General features: G+C 32.6%; 1 protein-coding gene across 2 annotated transcripts in view; it reads right to left on the bottom strand.

Moving 5' to 3' along the window:
• fus (epithelial splicing regulatory protein fusilli) overlaps positions 1–24,787 on the bottom strand; it is a 305,162-nt gene that overhangs the window by 255,184 nt on the left and 25,191 nt on the right. The gene's annotated exons all lie outside the window — the stretch shown is intronic.

Below are 24,787 nucleotides of genomic sequence, written 5' to 3'. Positions count from 1 at the left end.
TTATTTTATTACGCTTTAGTTATCCACTTTTTGAGCTACTGAAGGTGTATTGTTGCATAAAAAGAATATTTTTAATAAAAAAGAACGAACGACTTGCGCGGGCTTCGCATACCGCAAACTAATATAATGTCATGTAATATTCTCGTACATCATAAGCATGTGGGATCACAGATAAGGTTTTCGTATCGAGTGTACGCATTATTTACTGCCTATATATTTCACTGTATATAGAAAAAGTGTGAAGAAAGGCAAGCCGACGGTCCTTAGGTTAAACAATCGGAAATATTTGCTGTAAGCAGATCATATCTTTTCACACAAAAGTTACTTTATTTGATAAAAATAACCTAATTTATCTTATAGCCGTTTTCAACATTCTATTTTATATATGAGATTATTCTGCCTTACTAATAAATCAATTATAGGTAAGCGACCGGTCAGCGTTACTCTAAGGTCATTTAACTTTCTACTTTTATTTTAAATGTAATCAAGATAAGCAGCCTATTAAGAACTGGAAAAAGGAATGGCGTTTTTATTATGAATTCTAGTTAAAAGTGATTTCTCAGTTTTTTAGAAAAAAAGAAAATCTATAATTATGGTAGTTCATAATTTTGTTTTAGTTTTTTTTCTTTTTGATCAAGTTAAAAAAATTATCAGTTTGTCACAAAACAATACAAAAATTGCCTAATTTATATAGTTAATATAATTATGGAATAAATGTAAAAGAAATTAATTCATATTATTTGATATTTTAAAGTGAATAATTTTTTTATTTTAAATGTCAAGTAATGCAAAATACAGTAATACTAAAAAAAATTAATTGATTTAAATCATCGTTATTTATTTTAAACTTCGATAATTACTTTGATAAACGTTACCTCTAAATTATAATTATAATAATCAGTTATTTTTTTTACAAAATTTTATCAGTAATCGTTAGAATAATTTATTTAACTTTCCTGGTTAACAGACCTCTAAAAAAAAATTCTCATAATTAGGGTTTTAAGTAATTTATGACGTTAAAGTAATTTATTATATATTATTACCGATAATTATTATCGATACCATAAAATAGATAACATTATACTATTAGATACAAGAATGATTACATTTTACAAGAATAATACCGTTTAAAATAATGTGAAAAATTCTAACGAATCTATTTTAATACAAAATTTAAATACCTGTTTGAAGGCGATACAATAGATGTGTCCGAGTAAAAATAATCTGCTGAAAAAAGAATATGACTAGTGGAACAAAATACGTGCAAGTAGATAACAACTTATTCGTAAAGTAAAAATAAAACAAGCTTTAGAGCAAATTAGACAGTATATTTACAGTATTATTAGCGTATTTGTTTACTAAAAATATTTCATATCAGACGTGACAAATCGGAATATGTACAGCATACCGTTTCATTGAATAAAATTAAGGAATATATATTAAAAAAATAATTATAAAATGAAGAAAATTTTATAATAAATCCGAGATCCACTTTTTAAAGACTACGTTGGAATATTAAAAATATACAATAAAATCTACCTCGCTAAACCTGCATGGGTTTTAGGTTTCTTTCCTATAGTATAAATTATGGTAATTATACTCAAATAATTACGTAATTAATAATAAATGACTAGTACGGCATAACACTAGATAGTGTGAAGAAATCTCATTCAGTTAGATTGTAAACTGAATTTTATTACAGTATTGGTATTGTCAAGAGATTATTATTATTGTTAACATTTTTTTAATGGCTGTAAACAAAAAACAAAATCTATTTCTAAATCCTAAAATTTTATATATGCTCAATATATTTATATTTTTTGTTGGGTTAAACGTTTTAATTTATCAACAAAAAAAAAAAGGAGCAGATTTAAAAAAGATAATTTTAATGCTTTAAAATACACTCAATTTACTTTTTAATTATATAGTGAGAAATTAACGAACTTATTTTGTGGAAAAATATTTAAACTGAAAATAAACAGTACAGTACACAATACAAAAAAAAAAAAAAACTAATGTCTCATGTTCATTTATTATTTTTTTTTTTTTTTGTATAATTTTATTTAAAATTTTTACTTCTTAATTTATAAATGTAGTATTTCCTTAATTTATCTATTTGTTTTTCATAATTATTTATTTTTAGTTTTACTAACTTATCTGTTGATGTGCTAGGTGTACACCCGGTGACTTTTTGTCACGCTACTACTTTGTCACTATTGCCGTCTTGTTACTCGGACTTCTTCAGTTCGTATATGATGCGTGACTGTCAATCTACAAAATTTGTGATTTTCATTATTATTTGTCGACATGGATTTTAAGGAGACGATCGAGTTATGTGCAATTATACAAAAAATAAGGAAATATAATATAAATAAGTTATTGATTCAACCGTTGAGGAACAAAAGGATTCTTAAAAATAAATTTTACCAAACGTTGATAAACTGCAATCCTATTCCAAGAAATACTTTGTATACTTTCCTGTAAGTGTTGAAAGATTCTATGATTCGCTATTACAAGGTAATATTACAGGTTTTCAAATCAGTTCATCTTCTCGTACCAATTTATGAAAATAAAATTTTATTTTTAATTAAAAGAAATAGTACGTAATAAAGTTTTTAAAAATAATCTGATATGCCTAACTAACTGGCAGGCGAACAATGAAAAAAAAAAAAAAAATCATTAGTGCATGCAAATTCATATAAACTGTCGCTTTTCTTACTTAGAAGTTGCTGACCGGAGGAACTAAAGCGTTCCTCTGCAGTCACGTTACTTAGTACGCGAACTTACTTTACAAGCTGTGGACTTAAAACAGTAGCGTGACAAATTGTACTCGGTCCGCGATAGGCCTTAGTACTGCTTTAACCATATATTTTGTGACATTTCAAAATTGGCCATTGCACTTTTGTATTTCTGTAATGTCCGAAAAGTTTTTTCTGGTGGTTTATCGAACATAAATATTACAAAAATTATCGCATTTAATTTTTAAATCGCACGTAAGTGAGATTTATTACATTCATTTGATTTCCGTTAAATTATTTTTTATAAAACAAAAGGTTTAACAAATAACGCGTTCTAGCAAATATCTAACATAATCGATAGTGGATAGTAACTTCACCACCCTAGAAACATAGTTAGTCAATCCAGGGACGTTAAAACTCTTATTCACCTACAATATTTCGTACACCGTCATTCTGAACAGCAGCTGAAAATCAAAATCACTTGTAACTCGGCAGTATCCGATACTTTTGCATTTAATCTTGTTAGCAGTAAGCGTTAAGCTGAGGCATGTAACCGCTCAATCTATGAGGCGACGTTGGTAAAATCTCTTTTTTACAGAATCGGACAATCATCCCAACATAATGTGAGGTACTTAAAAATATCAGCACAAAAATGGAACCGTACTGAATTATTACCTTGTACTAGAATATAAACTGATAATGCGTATGCATTACTAGTAAAAACAAAAATTAGATATGGATACACCGCGGAATCCTAGGGTATATTCCAGTCCGTACAGAGACAGTCCGTAACAACACCACCATCAATCACTCTCTTTTTTTTTGGTCGATCATGTTTAGCTTTCAATCACTTTATTAACGGTGCTTAAGGTAACATGAAACCGTAAAATAACCGACCCTAAGAAGTGGTAGTATTTTTCCACCTTCCAAAGAAGAGATATTATAAAAATTCGACTGAAGGCCCTGAAGAAACGTATCGAGACGAACAGAACTGCACCGATAGCATTTTAGGAATGAAATATTGATTAAAATTTAACAGAGATAGATTAATTAAATTTATGCAAATAATTTAACAACTTGATGATTGTCAGAGTTTACCTCGTCCCAGTGCACGGTAAAGAATGTAAAATATATATGAATGGGTCTGAAACCTACAGAAATTTATTAGAAGTTTTAGAAAAGCGGTAAACGAGCAGGATTTGAAAAATGGCCGAATTAAAGTAAACGTAGCAATAGGTAACAGTAATAATATTTATAAACAGAGTAATAAGTAAACCTATTTTAGAAAAACATAGAAAACGAAAAACAATACTAACACCAAAAAGATCTAGAAATTATTTTAATCTTTTTTTTAATTTATTTCCACAGCTACATAAGTAAGCAAACTTTAACGAGGTAATATTAAAGTATTCTACAGGGATATTTAAATGAAATTAATCTTTCCAGAAATTATTAAAAAATATTCGTGGGTAAATAATTTGTAAAAGTATAGCTACATAGCAATATACGAATTTTAAATGTAACGCTTTACAATAAGTTTTGCATAAAAGATCGAACAACTGAATAAATAATACGTGTTTGAAATAGATTTACAAAACGAATAAATATTAGCGGGCCAGTTTAAATAGGAAGTAAGGTGAATCCGAGACTAATAAAACAGATGATATAATAAAATAAAATTTATTATTTAGTTATACTTATTTCTTGCGAAAAGAGCGACAATAATTGTTCATGTACCGGGATAATAGTTTAAGAGAAGTAATGGAACAATTTAGATATTAATACTACTAAATTTAGAATTGATCGAAATGGACGAAACATATTCACTTAAAAAAAATTTTTGAAAATTTTCATAAAGTTAAACACAAATAGATAAGGAAGAAAAATATCTACAAAAAAAAGCTGATTGGGGGAAAGTCATCCAACAGGTAAACCTTTGAACAATCTAAACAAAACTTCAATTTGAAACTCTTGTAATATTAAGTCACGTATGAGACAGCTCATATTTTATTTTCTGTGGGAAAATAACATGATAATATAATCGAACCACTTGCCATCTTGATCCTTAAGTATAATTCAAAATTAAGTTCTGCAGCAAAATTGCGGATCTTAAGACTCGCTTCCGAATGTTTAAACCGAAAAGTAGAGAGGATATATTTTTAAATTCGATATTAATACTAGCATCCCAACCAAACATACAACAATTGTACCTTCAAAGTTACCGAAAAATGCAACAATTTCTACTTTATACGAGCTGCACATAAAAACATTAGCTTAAGCCATATTCTAGTAATCTTTTAATAACCTGAACATATTAATAATTATTAAAGTATTATTTTTTCCATCCGCAAATTATTTTAATGTCACTGAAATAATAAAAAATCCGAACTTAATTTTTCTTCATTTAGTACGTACCGATCAAATAAATTTTCTCATTTTTAAATATGTCTTCAAAGAGAGTAGCTAATGACAGTATGAACTGAACGAACAGCAAGAACCAGAACTAACTTCAACTCCCACAAAGACAAATCTGCCTATTAAAGATTCTCTATAAAATTCAAAAACTGAGTATCCAGATAAACAAATTTATTATAAAAATATACAAACAGTAGATTTATTAAAATTGAAACACTTAAAATAATAGAATATACAAAAAAGTACAACACATGAAGAGCAAGAAATCTTCCTTCTGGGATACTGAGCGAGTGAGTACAGAAAAACTCAAAATCATTTGTTCAGAGTGAAAAAACTAATTTTAACCTATAATTATTTAATAGGTATAACAGAAATTAAGTTCAAAAAATAATACGAGACTAATTGAGCGACAATAGTTACTCATGTACCGGGATAATAGTTTAAGAGAAGGACGCTATTTAAACCTATTAGCTCAATAAATAAATTGACACATTTTTTTATACAGGTATACAGACGCAATACAATAATATAAGGTAAGATTCTTCAAAGATATTAATTTGGAAACATCACTTTTAACCAGAACTTTGCCTACTTGGCAAAAACTCTGGAATGTAATTTTTTTATTCTTTTTCCCAATTTTTCAGGGAAGCAACAGAAGCCGTTGGTCGAAGTTATTGTTCAGTTTATTATTGGATGTGTACTACTATACATATTTTAAATACTTTCATAAAAAAAATCACTGTAAGAGCAAAATATCAGAACAAAAAAGAAACAATCAGTAGATTACAAGTTTCTAAGATTTATTTATTGTTAATTGAAAAAAAATCTCGTGCACTAACTGAAGAAAGCATATTTAGCGAATATTTATTTGTAACGGGTATTACTAATAAAATTCCGCACATAACCTTGAACACCTTGAACACAATATATTATTTTTTCATATGTCATATTGTTTTTTAACCTGTAATAACTTTAACGGCCAGAACAACAAAAGTGTGTCGATAATAACACTACAAGATCAAGCGACATGATTAAAATAAACATAAAATCAGATAAAAAATGAAAATAACACGTAACGATATACTCATATATTCAAAAGCGCTACTGAATAAATTATCTGTTTCACAACTATAATCGGAAATATTTATTATTGAATGTTGGTACCGAGGATAAATGATAATTCTGTGGAAAAATGGCTTTAAAACGGAAACTACTATTTATAAGTAGATACAGTACCGTAAAACTCGAACAACGCTAAAAAGTGTAAATATAAAGTGGATTATATACATATAGACTAGAGAGTTATAGAAATTTCCATGATTATTTAAGGATGAGGTTTATTAAAAGAAGGTAAATCCCGCTTTAACAAAAATGGTGATTGCATGCCCCGAAGATATAATAAAACGGCAAATTAATACTATATTACAAAAGCTTGGTAAACGGAAAAAAATATATTTGAATAAATTGAAAAGTTAAATTACAAATTATTATTTCCTACTTCGGTTACGGAATTGTGTGGCATTTCGGCCAAAACCATTTCAATCGGAAGGTACTGTGTTTCCAGATCAGGCATAACGCCTATCATTTTTCCACACGCCAGAAAATTTTCATACCAAATTATCACGATCGCCGGCTTTAAGATTATTTAAAATCCCAGAGAAGGCAGTTTTACTTTTATACGGATTTGAATACTCGATCGTGGATACAGGTGATCTTTGGTGATTGGGTTTTTACTAACCACACATCTCAGGAATGGTCGACCCGACACTGTACAAGACTACACTTCATTTACAGTCATATATATTATCCTCATTTATCCTCTGAAGTAATAACTTATGGCGATTCCGGAGGCTAAACAGAAAAAAGAAGAAGCTTTCAAGATTATTTAGTAAATTAAATATCTAATGATGAAAAATAAAAAAACAAATAATTTCTACTACTAAACAGAATAACAGAATACGTGTACCCCAATGATAAATAAGTGTAGCAAACATTTTATATAAATAAGCTAGCCCTTGGTGATCTGCAGCGTTATTATTACAAAGTTATGTTACATATTTTAAAAAATCTCTAACAACCTATTCCATTCATAACACGCTACATCCCCACTCCCTCTTGTTTTACTCTTTCCTTTCCTACCAAAAGTAAAATGCGTGCTCAAAACCTATCTCCAGTCCGTCCAGACGTTCTACTGGACGGATTGGGCTGATTTTTTTTATTCTGCTCGGAATGGTCCGCAGATATAAATTAGTGCGCCATCAAGCACCGACGGACCTTCAAAGTGATTTTCCCGTGAGTAATAACCTCACAAAAAATGTGTTGTTTTTTGTTTGTGTGAATGTGTGTGTGTCTATGGAAAAGTATGGATTATTGGAAAATCCCAGTCCTAGAACTGCTGAGGTTATACTTGCGCCACTAGAAATAAGTCGCTCAGTTTTACAATAGCAAACAGAAAATATAACTATGTAGTTGTGTAATTTTCCGATTTTATTAACAATTAACATTTATAACATGACTTACAATTTTTGTAATAAGGTACATATTCTCTATTTTTATTTGTTTTTGAACCGCCTAATAAACTGATTCACTCATAAGCAATGCTTTGATAAACTATATAACTTAAGATAGCTTCTGCTGTCGTAATTGTGGTGGTAGGTAAGACCACCACATATTACAAATTAATCAGATTTTTTATTATTATATCAGCAGGTAATATCGTATTTTCTCATAAATATAGAGATACAATTTTTTCCAAAAAATTAATAGTTTAAGAAATTATGAGTTAAAGTGAAAACGACCATTAAACATTAAATTCAGTTAATATTCGCGAGCGAAATTTGAAATACTCTACGCAGAAGACTCTGAAAGCTTATGATTATAGAACCTAGGACGACAATCTCCGTGTGCAGTTAATAGCCGAGATAGAAGTCACGTACGGCTCTGGGACACAACAAAACAGTCAATTTCCCCTCGGATACATTCACAGAAATTAACGTTTTCAAATACTAAATTGAGAGTATATGAATGAGTGGATGATGCTTTCACACAAAAAAAGAATAGATCAGAAAATAAATCACACGTAAGAGGAACCCATTTAGTATAAATACCAACGTCTAAAATATCGAGTATGGGCATTAATATGAAAATTACTCAATTTAAAATTAATTCTTATACGTAAAACTGAAGCTAAAAATAGAGATAAAAAATAGTAAACAATTTTACTGACAAAAGGCTAGATAACCTACTACCAGAATAAATTATTTTATTATTTTTATAATGACGCAACGTACAATTGATGTTGATCTTCTATTTATTTCTGTTTATTTTAGCATTCATTGATCAATTTAGTCGCTGTTTGTTTGATAATTACTTTACAGTATGTTGTCTTGCTTGTTTAAGTGCAAATGAATAAACAAATTTGTACGTTTAAAAAAACAACTTAAATTTAACTCTTGTAAAATACTTTATTCTTATCTACAAACCTTAAAATACAAAGAAATCTTTAAAAAAACTGTAAAAGTGCGATATGAATTGTTATAAACTTTGAATGTTTTATCACGCCAACATTTATAATCAACTAATTACTTTGTTAGGAATGATTTAGATATAAAACTCAAATGAAGAAACAATAAAATGTATCATCTAACTTAAGTCGATGCAGGGCTACGTAACTTTCACTTCGAATTTTTTTTTCACATTGTTATAAGTAACAGTAGATCTAATTAGTATAATCAACATTCATACGCTGCTTTTGTGATGATAATGAGGATTTGTTTGCTTATTTTAACTAACAAAACGCTAAGTTTCACTCCACTTAACCTACTGAGGTAAACTTTTTAAGAATTTAAATCGATTTAGAATCACCTACGAAGTTTGGTCAAAGTTCATCGGTAAACCAGTTTTAGAATGTAATATTACTCCGCTAAATAAAGATTTTATAAAGAAATTAGTACTTTTTTTTTTACGTTATTTTGTTGCTTTACACAATGTGTTATACTTTTTATTATTACCGTGACGATGTAAAACATCTAAAACATAAACGGCACTAATCAAGTAGGTTTCTGTAAGAATAATGATGTACATATACTACTAATCTTTGTGGTAAACAGAGTGAAGTATCGCTTTTCGGGTCAGGTTCGTAACGCCTGTGTGCAACAGTATGTTCGACTAAAATAGTTTTTCATTCTCTTACGAAAGTTCGATACGGGATGCTTATTATTCTTGAGAATAGCTACGCCATATTTGGAACTGATTTTTTCCCAAAAGTATCTAAGTCGCCTGCAACCGTTACGGACCCTAGCAAACGTACAATAAAATCAGTACAGATACACAGAGATAAATTAGTTATACAAAAGTGATCTTTAATAAAGAAAAAATTAATAACTTATAGAATTGTTTGATACATCACTGACGACCTTTAAGAAATGGGAAATCGTGGGAAATATGCTGCCTTTATTAGATTTGTCTTGAATGGTAACTGGTAAAACATTTGCTGAAAGACGATAGAATTTGTTGATTTTTTATTGTATATGGTAGGTCATAATTAAAATATGTAGGATTTAAAATATAAAATATAGGGGTTTCTTAAACGACCGAACTTTCGGTGTTCGTGTTGGGGATTCTGTGCCGAGTAGCTCTCCTTGGAGAATGAAATGTCACAATTAAGGTGTTTTAATAAATGCCACCTTATATTAAGTAGTCTTTTCTCGCCTACGAGACCCTTTTATTCAGCAAGTCCTTCTCAATGGAGAGCCAGCCAGTTGCTATCTCTTGACGTTAAATTTTTAGGTTTGCTTTTTGATAGTTGTCTTACATGGGTCGTACATATAAACAGATAAAAGCGAGACGTTTAAAAATTCTAGATGTGCTACGAGACCAAATGGGGAGCCGACCGATCATATATATTGGGTTTTTATTATTCTTTAGTTCGGTTCCGTTTGGATTATGGTTGCATCGCCAACTCTTCAACACGTCATTCCGTGCTTAAAATGCTGGATGCTGTACATCACGCTTTTTTCGTCTAGCTACAGATGTCTTTAGTTCGCGCCCTGTCGCAAGCATACTTGTTGATTGCGGTGAGCCATCACTTTGGGATAGACGGACCAGCTGCTAGCATCTTACTTTGCTTAACTTAAAGAACAATCAAATCACCCGGTTTATCAAGCAGTCCTCGCAAACCGTTATTTAACACGATATGAAAACCATCCACACACCAATGTGTGTTCGTATCCGGCGTTTACTGTACTTTTAAATTTTGACACCCTTCGTGTTCCCAACCTAACCCTGTTTATATCCGTCTCCGTGGAGACTTGACCCCATAAATTTTAATTATGACCTACCATATATAATAAAAAATCAACAACTCCTATCGTCTTTCAGCAAATTTTTTACCAATTTCCATACCATTTTCTTACCAGCTGTTTCATTTTCATACCCCTTCCATACCAATTTCCATGAAGACAAAATTAATATACATACGTGGGTCGAAACAAAATGATACCGTTGGGTGCGCTTTTATTATAAATAACAGAACGTTCGGTTTAGCTGGTATTTATTACAAGTATCTACAATACTGAACTGTACGCGATCAATAAGCTCTTCAATACCATTAACCCAAAATACTGTTACATCCTCATCTGTACCGATTAATGTAATGCACTCCAAGCTTTAGAGGACTTATATTCTAGACATCCTACCGTCACCGAAATTGATAATGCAATCGGTGATTTGAACCGTCGCAACACACAAGTGAGTTTCTGCTGCATCCCTAAACACGTGGGAATCACGGGTAATGAACGAGTAGATTCCGCTGCTAAAGACCGATGTAGCCAACCGTCTTTCACCACTAGTGTTACTACTATCGATTTTATTAATTCTATTAAACACACTCTTCGAGGAAGGAAGCAAGGTGACCGACTACTACAACCGATAATAAACTCCGATACATCAAGGATACTGTGCTGCCATGGAGCTCTTCACTTCGGAATAACCGTAGAGAGGAGGTTGTTATTTGCCGCTTACGAATAGGGCATGCTAATCTTACACAGAGACACCTAATTAATCAAACCGATGCACCCGTTTGTGTTCGAAGGCTGTGCATATCTATATTCGACTATTTAATAATTATTGAAATATGTTTTTCTTTTTTGGAATATTGTAGTATGCTTATTATGGGCGATGATAATGCGAAAGCTTTTTTCGCCCTCCCAAAAAAAAAAAATTAAATAACCGCCTAACAACAATAGTTCCCGAGGTTTTCACTAGGTGGCTGGTCGTTTTAATACCGGTACAGAATGTGATCAGTGTTGTTTGTGGTTTCATGAATCCAAATCAGTTACTACCGTTCAGAGAAAATTCATGACTAAATATTGCAAACAGCCACTACAAAGACAGATTATCTGTTATTGTATGGTACAATCGTTCATTGAAACAGATTGAGCATTACGTACGATCACAGGTCAGGATAGACCTTCTGATTCTGAAACGGCAATCGAACAAGTACGGCAGACATTCTTTCGTAGTCCAGGTACATCAACGAGACACGCCAGATTGGAATTAAATACGCCTAGGTTTACAGTATGGAGGGTATTGCGTAATCGACTGTCATTTAAACCGTACAAATTACAACTGATACAAACTTTGAGTGAAGACGATAAAGGAAAACCAACTGGGTTTTGTGTAAACACATCAAATAAGATTGAGAATGAAGATAAATTATCTTAATAGAATTGTGTTCAGTGACGAAGCAACCTTCCATACCGGCGGTAAAGTGAATCGACATTATATTCGGATATGGGGTGAGCGTAATTGTGTGACACGTCACACGTACGGGACTCGCCTAAGGTAAATGTTTTTTGTACTGTGAGCTGTCAGAAAATTTACGATCCTTTTTTGCCGAGTCAACTTTAACCGGCGTATCATACCTGGACCTGCTTGAACATTATCCAATGGCACAATTACAACAGGATACGGGCACAGAATTCGTTTTCCAGCAAGATGGAGTGCCACCATGTTATCATCGAGCTGTTGTCGCGCATCTGAATAGCAAAGTGCCCACTTGGATTGGACGTGGTGTAACAATTTCCTGGCCACCCTAATCGCCTGATTTAATTCCAATGGTCTTCTGTGTATGGGGCTACGTTAAAGACAGAGTATTTGTTCCTCTGCTTCCAGGAAAAGTCGACGAGCTGTGGCACCGGATAACGCAAACATTGCCAGCACAGATAAAGACATACTTCATAGGATTTGGCAGAAAAATGATTATATATGGGACATCAGCCGTGTCACAAAAAGTATCCGTATTGGATATTTGTAAATTAAACTTGAAGATATAAAGCATTCAGTAATATGTCAAACATTTCTGTAAGTTGTTTACTTTTTTCATTATTAAAGGTTACTTTTGTATAACTAATTTAGAAATATTCTGCGTATAAAGTTAAATGGTACTGCAATATTAACCGTTACATAGAATTACTAATACGATACAATAAGTAATAATCCTGCTAGATAATTGAGCCAGGAGAGTAGGAAAAATTAAATTATATTTTGCTGCAAGTAAACACTGAATGTCATTAATTCACAATCGTTTCAGTCAGCAGTTAGAATCATCTCCGACCGGACGATCCGATAAATGTAGTTGCAGCACCACAGTTCAAATCGAGTTAATAGGAAATATATTTTATTTTATTTTTATGCCTGTGTTCTTCAGTTCATGTGATTTAACAGGAGTCGAAGCGTAACTAGGCTTACTTCCTATTGGGACTATATAATCTCGGAAAAAGGGAAATTAGGTCTGCGGTAGTGAAATTTAGTCGGTTCGATTTGTATTATCTGCAATGCAGATACAAATATTTTATTTTTCTGCACCGTTTTTTTTATTAATTTTTCACTTAACTGGTCGATGTGTTATTTTTTATTTACGTTTACGGTCACCTGTTAAGCTCATCCATATCGTATATTTACAATTTTTTAGTTTTTTTATACTAATATTCACAGACCTAAAATTGAAATTACACAATTACGATTAATTAAATGTATATACCAACAGTGACGAAAATCTACCGTTGAAAAAATCGCCACGTTTGGTTTACAGCGAAACTTAGATAAAGAATTAAAATTAGTGCTGATTACGATCAAAATTTAGAGATTACTTACTTATTCATTATTAAACCTTTTCTCAATCGCTGTAAAATATATGCTGCGCTATTAAAATACGAGGTAAACGAAGATTCTAATAGAATAATATACTCTGATAATAGATTAACGTAGAATGTGAATAATAACTCTGAAATAATTATACACCAGGAATTTTTTTCTTTGTAAAACAGCTAATTAATATTTACCGTTGCATTAGCTTTGTACTTGCATTAGAAATGTGAAAACTTTAAGAACAAAGTTTTGTGTCTTCATGACTGGAATTCGATGTCATGTTTTAAATTTATAGAAGTATTTATATGAATAACTGAAACCGACTGTTATCAAGAAGCGGTTTAAAATATTATTTAAATGTACGGAATTACCTGAGTATACCGCCAGTTAGACTACTATAACGATTTACTATACATTGGAAAACCGGATGTGAACATGACGATTGAAGGAAACTGGAAATCTACGTTAATACTGACGTCACAGCAAGGTCATCCTAATAAGACGTCAGTGAGGGCAAATTACACTGACTGGCAAAAATATAAAAAAAATAACGTGAATAAATAAATACGCAAATCAATTTGTAATAGTAGTAGTAGTAACGCTAGTCGCACAGGAGCACCATTATGGACGGCTTAGGAGTACGTATAAAGCAAAACTCGGTCTGTTCTTTTGTACCATCGAATTTGCCTTTTCATAGCGATTAATTAGTTTTTACAGTAATCCATTATTTTTGTTAAATGAATAAATAATCATTATGAAATCTATTTGCTTGAAATATTAAAAAAAACAACTACTTTAACGCATGTATAGTAATATTTAATCGAAAAATAATTGCATTCAATCCTTAACCGATTTTTTTTTACAAATTCTCTGATTAAAATCCGTTTACTTGTGAAACTAGCTGGAAAATGTTTTTGTTGAAACTTTGGGTCAAATTGTTTTATTAGACTACTGAAAAATGTAATCTATTTTGTAGTCGTAACATAAGAAAAATATGAACAGAGAATCAGAATCGTTAAAAATTATCACATCATACAGACAACGAAAATCTTGAAACAGAATGCTTAATATCTTGTTTTAATTATTTTTCTGATCGTTTAAGCAATCAACAATTTGGAATAAAAAAAAATTCTTTCTGGTGTTAGAAACTTAGTTCTTTCTGATATAATCCGTTTATAAATGCACACTTGGAACGAAATTCACCCATAAGGTAAAAAAGTTAGTCCAAGCGTGAATTTATGTATATCAGTAAAATAAAAATGTGTGAATAAATTTTCACGTACAGCATTTATTCATAAATAAAATATTTATTACGTATTAAAATAATGTTATTATTCTATAATTCAACAGCAGTTCCTAAATATTTATTGTAAATTGGAACTGTAAAATAGTTCCTGAAAATAAGATGAAGGAAATACACAAAGTGAAAAAAATCAAACATATTTGAAATAATTATTGAAAATGTATCATTATAAACATTTATATACGACCTCATCTGAAAATATGATTGATATAACTCAACTGAAAACCTACCGTGCCAGCGGGAAACTTGGTTCGTACAAATAATCGAAACAGTATACGTTAATCAAAAACAAAATGCAGCAATATTAAAATTTGGTATTAAAATGAAATAGCCAACAATTAAGGATGTTATTTATAAAGTTACTTTTTCAACACTTCAAGTGAAAGTTACTTCGTGATTAATAACCTTTCGTAACCGACTAGTCTGAATATTTCAAGTCAACTCTCGGTTATTTAAACTACGTAGAGGAAGGATATGGAGAAATTTTACCTTACGATTAGAAAATTTCTTCCTTCGGATGTAGATGTGTCGGTATTAAAAATAATCATCACTGTCGGCTAAAGAGGTATTTATTAAAAAGCTAAGTGAACACGAATTTGTACGATTTGAATAATAAATATATAAACAGATGTTTGAAGAGGCAAACGGGAAATCAATAAATGAAGAAACATTCTTCACGTCCTAAAAAAATATTAATAACGATGGACGTAGTTCTTTTAAAATAAAGTTATCGGCTTACTACGAAATGTCTTGCTAATAAATGAATAATTAAACTTAAAATGTTTTAAAATGTTGCATTTTTCTAACAATTTATGTAATATCGTAATGAAAGATTCAATACGTTCGAGACAAAAAAAAAAGTCTAAAGAACAATTCTGAAGTTAATTTTCTATTAAAATGGCTACATATAGCAGACTAAAAAAATGCGTACAATGTATGCAATAAAAATAAATGCTCTAAAAACACTTTTTACGTTTTAACAAAACTTTTCTTCTGGAAGCTCTCAGAAAACGATAGGTTGCCTTTCAGGCAATCTTGAAAGGGAAAAACCGAGCAAAAGAATTGTTACTGTATCAACGGATCAACCACCCACCTCAGAATCTTAGGTTTTCAAGAAATAATCGCTATAATATTATACACTAAAATATGTCTTTCTTTATACTCTACCAGGAAAAACATTTAAAAAGAAAATTCAAATCTTTAGCAGTATTGAACGCATCACTTTTTACACGAACAAATTGCGGATGTTTTGCACTAACCACAGGCACGATTAAGATTACGCTATATAAGCATAAGATAAGCATCGGATAAGATACAGAGTCCGAAGTTCGAAGAATCCAGTTAATCACTGTAAAATTTCTAAGGTAAAAGTAAACCCAGAAATTTGAAATTTATAAATCAGAAGAAAGAATGTTTTCGTAAAAGGATAATAAAAATAAAGATTTCAAAAATAAAGATCTCATTTTTACTTCCTGAAATGAGGATCAGAAAACATATTTCATTTACGTCCTCAAGAACTTCATAACAATTTTTAAAAATTATTTTATTAAAAGCCTATTCATCACGGGTCTACAAATTTAAATTGGTTTACGATAAATAAATAATGTTAATGATCAAACAAGATTTAATAATAAAATAGTACTTCGAAACAATAACGTGGTAAGCAACCGACATAAATATTGCAGACAAACGAAACAATTGACAAAAAATTACAGCACTCTAATATAACTGATTTTACAATTTAATCAAAATCGGTTTACAATTTTGATAGAATCTCCACACGCACAAGCGACCTATTCAGTTAATATCTAATAAATTGATAATTTTCAAGATACTACGTATGTTGTATTTAAGATTAAAAAATTATTCTGGTTGTTGTAGCTTTAAAAGATGTAGTAACTTTAAAACTGTTTAATTTTACTTTGTAAGGCTTAACAGTACTTACAACCAGAAAACAAACAAATTACCGAGTAAGAGATTTATTGACAAGAAAAGTTTCGCTATTCTTTTAGTTTTATATCTTCATATAACGAACACGTATAAAAAAAACACAGTTATACAATAGCAAATATAAGCCAGAAAATCTTAAATACGAATTTAGGTTAAATAATTAACGCAACAAATCATAAATAATTAGGTCGGAAAACTTATAATAATATGTTTATCAGGGATTATAGTACACTTATTGTCTTAATTATTCAAGATAACTATCTAATTTAAAATAATGTAAGTTAATGTTACAGAAAATACGTACAATCACTTTATGTAGGAAGTAAACAAATAAATAAGGAGCCGGTTCGCACAAAGTTTGTGGTTAATTAATTATTTTATTGAATAAATAAAATGGACTAATCCGTTTAGAGTTAAAATGACTGCGATCACACTCAAGCGTGTGTACGGTTACTTAACGATTAATCATCGTTAAGTAAAACTAAAGAAGCAATGAATATTTTAATTGTTAAACAATTATTATAGGCAGTTATAACTGAATTGGTAAAAATAATAAATAAAAAAATTACACAAAACTCTTAAAGAAACTTATTAGGTTCGGACGAAAAGTGCCTACGTAACAACTTTATTACAAACAGCACGGGAGGGAAAAATGTAAACCTCTATAATATAGTTTATTCCCTCCTGACTTTCCAAATGATATTACTGTTTTTCATCCTTCTCCACGACCCTTGTGTATATTGTTCGTTCATTATTATTTATCTTTTGTAGAAAGTTCTACAAATGAATAAAAAACAGATATATCTCTAAAAGCGATCAACAAACTTTTGAATGGAAAAATAAGTGACTGACTGTAGAGAATGGATTCAATCAGAAAATGAAGACGAGAACATTCTGTAAGGAGACTGAAAATTTAGAGGGGGTAATAATCATCCATCTTTGATGATTATCGTAGAAGATTTCCGGCTGCACATGAAAACAATTATTATAATTACATGCAACGCCACTGATGAGAACTTGTGTCATTAATGAACAGACTACTCGCCTACGTAGGTGATTCAATAAACACCCAACATCATCAGTTTTTATTCTCAGTGATATATGTTTTTCTTTGTTTTTAAAAAGAACAAATAAATAAAGAACTACAAACACAAAATCCGAAGTACCATTTCTAAAACGGGAAATATGCATTCTAAAACGCGGAAATGTTGAAAACCGATAGTTAAAAAATTCATACCACACAAATGAATCAATCGTATACCAATTTCAAACCATTTCGAATTCAGTTAAAGCATTTTAAAAAAAGTAAGTCAACTACATCTGTTCTTTAACTGAGAATTTTTAGAATCAAATGACTGAAACAAATAATAAAGAAACGCCAAGTGGATTCGTTTTTTACGTTACACCTGCATAACCTATCCTGTATCTCCCTAAAATCTAAAGAACCCTAAAATAGTAGAATAAAGTGTTTTCATCTCAAGAAAAGTTTTCTTAAAACCTAAGGCGACTGTTACTTTTTTCAGAAAAACTGAGATTTAATGCATCTTTCTATCCAACACGCGATGCTGTTTAGGCAATAAAATAAACAACTTGAATTATGGTGTAAACACTGGGTTAATATTCACTTCAATTATTACTCGTTGGTATCTGCATCAATTAAAACTTACTCCTAGATTCAATCGGGGAGACCAAGTCATAATTTGTTATAACGGTAATAGGCCGGACAGGCTCTACAACACGAATGAGATTTACCAACCGGCAAGGCTTCAGCAGATTAAATTTTCATAGCTTCTCAAAATCGAACACAAGCATATTAAAACACTTACAGTACTCGAAGAGTAGTGTACTATTTTGCAGTTAAACGACTAGAATTCGATTTATTGAATTAAATTTAGCGAAAGTGACACCACTTTAAAAATCATAACTCATTAAAACAATTTGGTCTCGTTACAAAATAAAGAAAGAGGGTTTCTGAAGTCAAACACGTTATTTTTACTACTATTGAAACGACCGTGTAGCTCAGTTAAAATTTGAAGTACAAGACCTATATATATATATATAAATATCTATGCTCAAGCATCTTACTGCAATTAATATTTTTTAATTCTTGTACTCTTTATCAATCCAATTTTAAATAAAATATCGTGTAAATAATCTAAAAAAAAACACGCATTAACTAATTAAATTACATAATATGTTCCTCATTTATCAAGGGTAAAAAACGAACTAGCTGATTAGAAATATCGTTAGCAGCTCTACGTTTTAAAAGCATTCAATTATTTCTGTTAGTTAACGCCTCAACATAGAATGAAATCACAATAAACAATATCCTAATGGACCTATAAAGAATATTACAAAAAAAACTTAGAACACAAATCGCTTTGCACTTGCCTATCTAATTGAATACTTGAAATTTTTGAAACTACGAAATAATTTAAATAACTTACGAAGAGAAAGTTTGCAGAGGCAGGCTCACCTTGAACCAACGTCGTTATTTCTCTCGATCTGATAACCGTACATAATTAAAAAATGATTACTGTATGTCGCATTTATTAAAAATCATATCATATCATATATGAGTACATATTAATTTTTTTTTTATACTTGTCTACTGTATTCACACTCCAGTGTCAATACTTCAAACGCATCGAATACTTTACGAATTTATAAATATTACGAATACAAACATTCTTTTAGTTCTAAAATATTTTATGTATAAAGCTTTAAAATCCTTTAAGCATTAAAGGTCACACAATTAAAGGTTGCATTACTAATTAAAAAACTAAACATAATTTAACCATCAAGATTTTACGGGTTTTTTATAATAAATTTCTATTAGGCTACTGTTAAAAAACATGTTTATGAAATCAGCGTTAATGATATGGAAAATAGAAAGGTACTTTGAAAAATTTTAATCGGTAAAGTGATGAAATTCACTTTACGACATAACATACAAACAAATTTGTTTTCCATTTGATATCAAAACATTTAAAAAAGTTATTTTTTTTTAAATTATACATTAGCGAAAAGTTTTATAAAAATAGAAAGATATCGAAATCGTGCTTATTTCTCTGTATCCTCGGAAAACGTTGTACGTGGTTCAAAGACATAACAGAATGATAAACGCATGAATATCGTCATAAGGATTTCAACCCTTGAAAAAATACATTTAAATTTTAAAAGAATGTGCATCGTGTTCCACGAAAGGGCACTAAAACTCCTAAATAAATTTGAAGGTAGAACCTTGGATATTAAATACACTAACATAAATCACTAACATCGTAGTTTTTCCTAAAAACTAAGAAATGTATAAAATGTATGATAAAATCGTTGATGTGTCACTGAAAGAAAAAAGAATCATAATATTAAAATACAAAGTAAGATTTTTTATTCGGAATTATATGTAAGTTTCGTAAATTATTCCAAATAGAAAAAACCGTTTGTATGTATTTAGGGTAAAGAATTTTCTTTGCTTTATCACTAAAGAAGATATTTTTTCTGTCGGGAGTAGAATTTCCATTAATTTTAGTTTATTTTTTATTAAAACACTAAAAAATGCATGAATATTGTTATATTGATGCTTGTTACATAACATCTAGGTAATTAATTGTGTTAATAGAAGTCTTATTCCAAACAATTTTTGTATTATGCAGGTTAAAAACCAGAAGTGTAACCTTCACTAGGCTGTAATCTGTGATTGCGTATAGTATTCGTACTTCATACTATCGATCCAGCAGCGGCAAAGATGTGTCATGAGAAACAGTATATCCCAGCAGTCTCCAGCTGCCCGTGGCTCGCTGCAGGTAGTCGTCATACCCGTTGGCTCTCCCAGTGTTACCGTAGGAGGAAGACAGCAAGAACTAGTTATTCTCACGAGTAGGCTGGATAGGGAAACTCCGGCCATGGAAGAATACAGGTTTCCAGGAAGTCCGGGCGGAAGAGGAGGCCGAATCCTTTAACTTTGACCTCCTCAACAGACGGCGATTGCTCAGAGATGGATGTAAGGACATCCACCCGTGTTGTTAACCCTAGGATAGAGGCATTTCAGAAAGCATAGGGCAGACCAGGCATTTCTGCCCCGCTAATCAAGGCAGCCCAGACATTTACTTACAATAGCTTACTTAAAATGTAGAACTAGGCGCGGGGTTCGTGCTTCCGCGAAATCGGTTAGCTAGTTCGAGGGCAACGAAATAAGACAGTCAAGATGTCCGAAAGAAACCTACAGCGAAGGCGAAGGCTGAGTAATAATTCCCTGATGTAAATGCCTACAGAGGTATTTACATTGATGGCATCCCAACGAAGCCTGGCTTATTACTATTACTGTGGGCCTGCTGACTTTGAGCAGCGGCGGTATACGTTACATGAGATGACAATGGTCATGAGTTGACTCCACAACAATCGCAGTCCTGGCCCTGACAGAATACCAGCTGCGATCCTTAACGGTCTCTTCCTACAGGCTCCGTGGGATATGGTTGACGTTGTCATTCAAGGGCTGCAGACAGGAGTTTTTGCAGCATGCTACAAACAGGCCCGGTTGGTCTTCCTTTCGAAACCGAGTGTTGGTGGCCGGATCACCACCTACCGACCATTATGCCTTGTTAACAACATGAGTAAGGCCGTTGAACTATGATGGCCATACGGCTTGTTGTCGAACGCTGGTCCCGGACTACACAAGAAGTTCGGCTTTTGAAAGAGGCGGTCGACCATACAAGCCCTCCTAAAGATTACAACTTGGGCGAACGGCATGAGGATGGACTCTTGCCGGCCGAAGCGATTACCAATGCTCATTTATAGAACGTCTGCAATGCCTTCTGTTCGGTCCCATGGGATGTCATCCACGACACTTTACGGTGGAAGGGAATCAGTTCATATCTTCTTCAGCAAATTTGGGACTTTTTTCGGGAGAGATGGGTCTCCGTTGAGACGCAGCAAGGAGATCTACGTTTACGGATATCAGAGATGTCCCGCAGGGCTCCGTGCTTGGTTCCCTTCTCTGGAATGTTGTATTCACGGGAAACTTAATCTTGACCTTCCGGAGCAGACAGAGGCAATTGCATACACCGACCAGGTATATGCACGACCTTGTCGTGGTAGGATTGAGCAAGACCTTCGCATTCGGGGCAATGAGGCCGTTACTCTAACAAATGGATGGTTGACAGATCACGGCCTGCGTTTATCGCCTCAGAAAAGTGAATATATTGTCCTCGCTGGTCGGTGGAGGGTGGGACAATTGGACCTTCGTATTGGAGGAAACCTGATTATGTCAAAACGTGTTGTCCGATATTTAGGGGTGACTATCGACAAGTCGTGTAGATTCAGCGACCACATCATCGCGGTCTACGAACGGGCAGAAAACACTGTTGCTGCCCTGAAACGACTTCTCTCAACCCAAATGGCGCCTCGAGGATCGAAACGGAGAGTCATTATGATTACTGTCGCATCTATTATTTTGTACGCTGCTCCGGTTTGGGGCTCAACGTTGATGATTAAAAGAAACCTTACCAGGCTTGGGAGTGCGCACAGACGTTCGTTGCTGGGGATAATTGCCGCATATAGGACCACCTCATTTGATACTGCTTGCGTGCTAACGGGTATTCCCTCATCGATCTATTGGTAAAGGAACGGACGGACACCTGTCCGTCCGTCCGCGATATCGGCATCATTGGTACGGGACTCAACTTTCCACATCTGACAAGTCGGTGGCTGGACGGGTAAATGGCAGCCTGGACGAGAGTCTTCATAATGGACCTGCGATCATGGTGTTTGAGAAAACACGGTGACCTTGACTTTTACACCACGCAAATGTTCACAGTTCATAGCAATTTTGACAGTTTTCTTCATCGTATTGGGAGGCGTGATATCACCACTTGTATGTAATGCACGGAATGTGACACCGTCGAACACACCCTGTTTCAGTGTCCTGAGTTGGAGGAACAAAGAGGTCGTGCAGAGATTACGGCTTGTCACCTGCGTCCCTGCTAACTTACACCATCGGTTCTGCAGCTTGATGGGATGCGTTCAGCCTCTTTTCTCGGAAGTGCTTCGAGCCAAAGATGATGAGGAACGGAGGAGGGGGTTTCTAGCGGGAGGTGTTGGACAACCCCAGCTGCGAGAGCCGGTATGCCCTGGTGTTCTGACTCCGATGATCAACTGGGGACTCCATGTATATTGTGATATTGTGAAGCTTTCATAATATCTGGATTTTATCTTCATAATATGCATAATATCTGGATCTGCCGTTTTTTAGGAGGGAGTCGAGCAGAGTCCCGGTGGGGGATCCCCTTGAAGACTCCCCATTTGAGGAATAAGGCACTCAAACGACCGAGACCTGGCCCCAGGGATGGGGATGAAGGTTACGGCATTGCTGGATCTGGAATCTCCTCTCTAGGGGTTAGGGGCAGGTAATTATTAAGTAAAATAAAAGATCCAACCGGCGGGCCGACCTGCCTTGCCGGATGGTCAGTTGGTGGGCGGGAAGGCCCGTTAAGAGTTAAAGGACACTATCCTGGGCTGCGTTATACTTAACTACGGGTCTGAGTCATGGGTGGGGAGGGGTATAGTAGTGAGAGAAACAGGTGTTCTGTCACCGGCATTCGAAAAGTTAGATTAGTCTAAGTTCTTAGAAAAGGACGAGAGTTGACAGTCAGATATATAACAATTATATTTGTTCAATAATACAAACTATTAGAGTTCTAGTTATTCAATATTCTTTTAACCGGCTCCAATATGCCTTTTTATCGATCAAGAAAAGGGAGATCTTATTTTAACTCGTCTTTTGACTTTTTTCTGTCCCTAGGGTTTTGGATAACTTCATAGTCCGATTTTTATTAAAAATTTGCAATAAGGTACTCTTGTTAATATGGTGAATGATTTAATCTAGACGAATTTTCATAAAATTTTCAGTTTCAAGCGACCAGTACAACTGTTGGATAGGATTCGTTGTTATTCCTCAGTCTATAAATCATCGTTCAACGGGTAATTTTTGTTCATCGTATTTTTTTAAATACCAAAATATTGTATAATATTAAAACGTCTGTCGATGAACTCCAACGTCTCTGGAAAAAAGTGTTTACGAATTGCTATTACAGTAAGATTATTTTTGGTTTGGCTAAACCTTCCAGTATCAATTATTTTTAGGTTCAAATTTTATAGTAGCCCACCGGGCTGGTCTAATGGTTAACTCGTAGTCGCAAATCAGTTTGTTAACAGCTGGTTTTCGAAGTCGATGGTTCTGAAGTTAAATCCTAGTAAACGTTAGTTGCTTTTATACGGATTTGAATACAAGACAGCAGATACCGGTGTACTTTGGCGGTTGGGGTTCAATTAACTACACGTCTTAGGAATGGTTGACTGAGTTTGTACAAGACTACAAGTTATATGTATGTATATGTCAACATACCAGATATGTATATGTATATGTCAACATACCATCCTCATCTCATTGGGCCGGGGGAGGAGGATTGTTTCTTTTTCACCAGTTGAACAGATTGCAAAGTACACATTAGGAAAAAAATTAGTGTGTTTTAAATTAGTTAAAACTTACTTGTAAGAAACCTTATCAATATATATCGTGAAACTATGCGACTCCGAGAATTCGAGACTGTAACATCGGACCTTCTTAACAATTATAATCTACAATTCTCTTTTTTTATATCATTTTAATTTTTACTTCATTGTTAATTAAGTTTCATTGTAGGGTTCAATTTGTCACAATCAGCACAAAAAGAGTGAGATCTTATGTTGAAGAACTACTAGTAGCAAAACAAACATAAGAAGTTTGTATTTAAATGGTGTAAATGTTAAACATACGGCATTAGGCAACTCTTTAGCGTGGGTGACAGGCTAATACATCCTAATATGAAGGTTGATCTCATGCAGTGATTAACTACACATCATTTTACAAAAATCAATATATCCTGATGTTTTTACGTCAGCAATTCTTTTTTCATTTAAAATTATTCATATTTAAGTTAGTATACCAAGAGCTCTAATATTCGAAGAAACGCTTCAAAATAAGCATAACGTAATGAATGATCAGTAACGTATGTACTTGAAAAAAAAAAACAACATAATCCATAATTTGAGATGAAGTCAACAAAAATGTTATGGTTCTGTTTCTAAAGTAAAAATTTGATCTTTTTCAATTAAAAATATTTGTAAAATTATTATTAAGAAGTTTGAGGTTATCGATATTATCGTCCAGTTATTATAATAATTTTTTATAATGATTTAC

This window comes from Lycorma delicatula, chromosome 1 (assembly GCF_047948215.1).
Source record: "Lycorma delicatula isolate Av1 chromosome 1, ASM4794821v1, whole genome shotgun sequence".
NCBI classification, from domain to species: Eukaryota; Metazoa; Arthropoda; class Insecta; order Hemiptera; family Fulgoridae; genus Lycorma; species Lycorma delicatula.
Note: the sequence above shows the minus strand (reverse complement) of the source record. Positions and strands in the feature narration are given on the sequence as shown.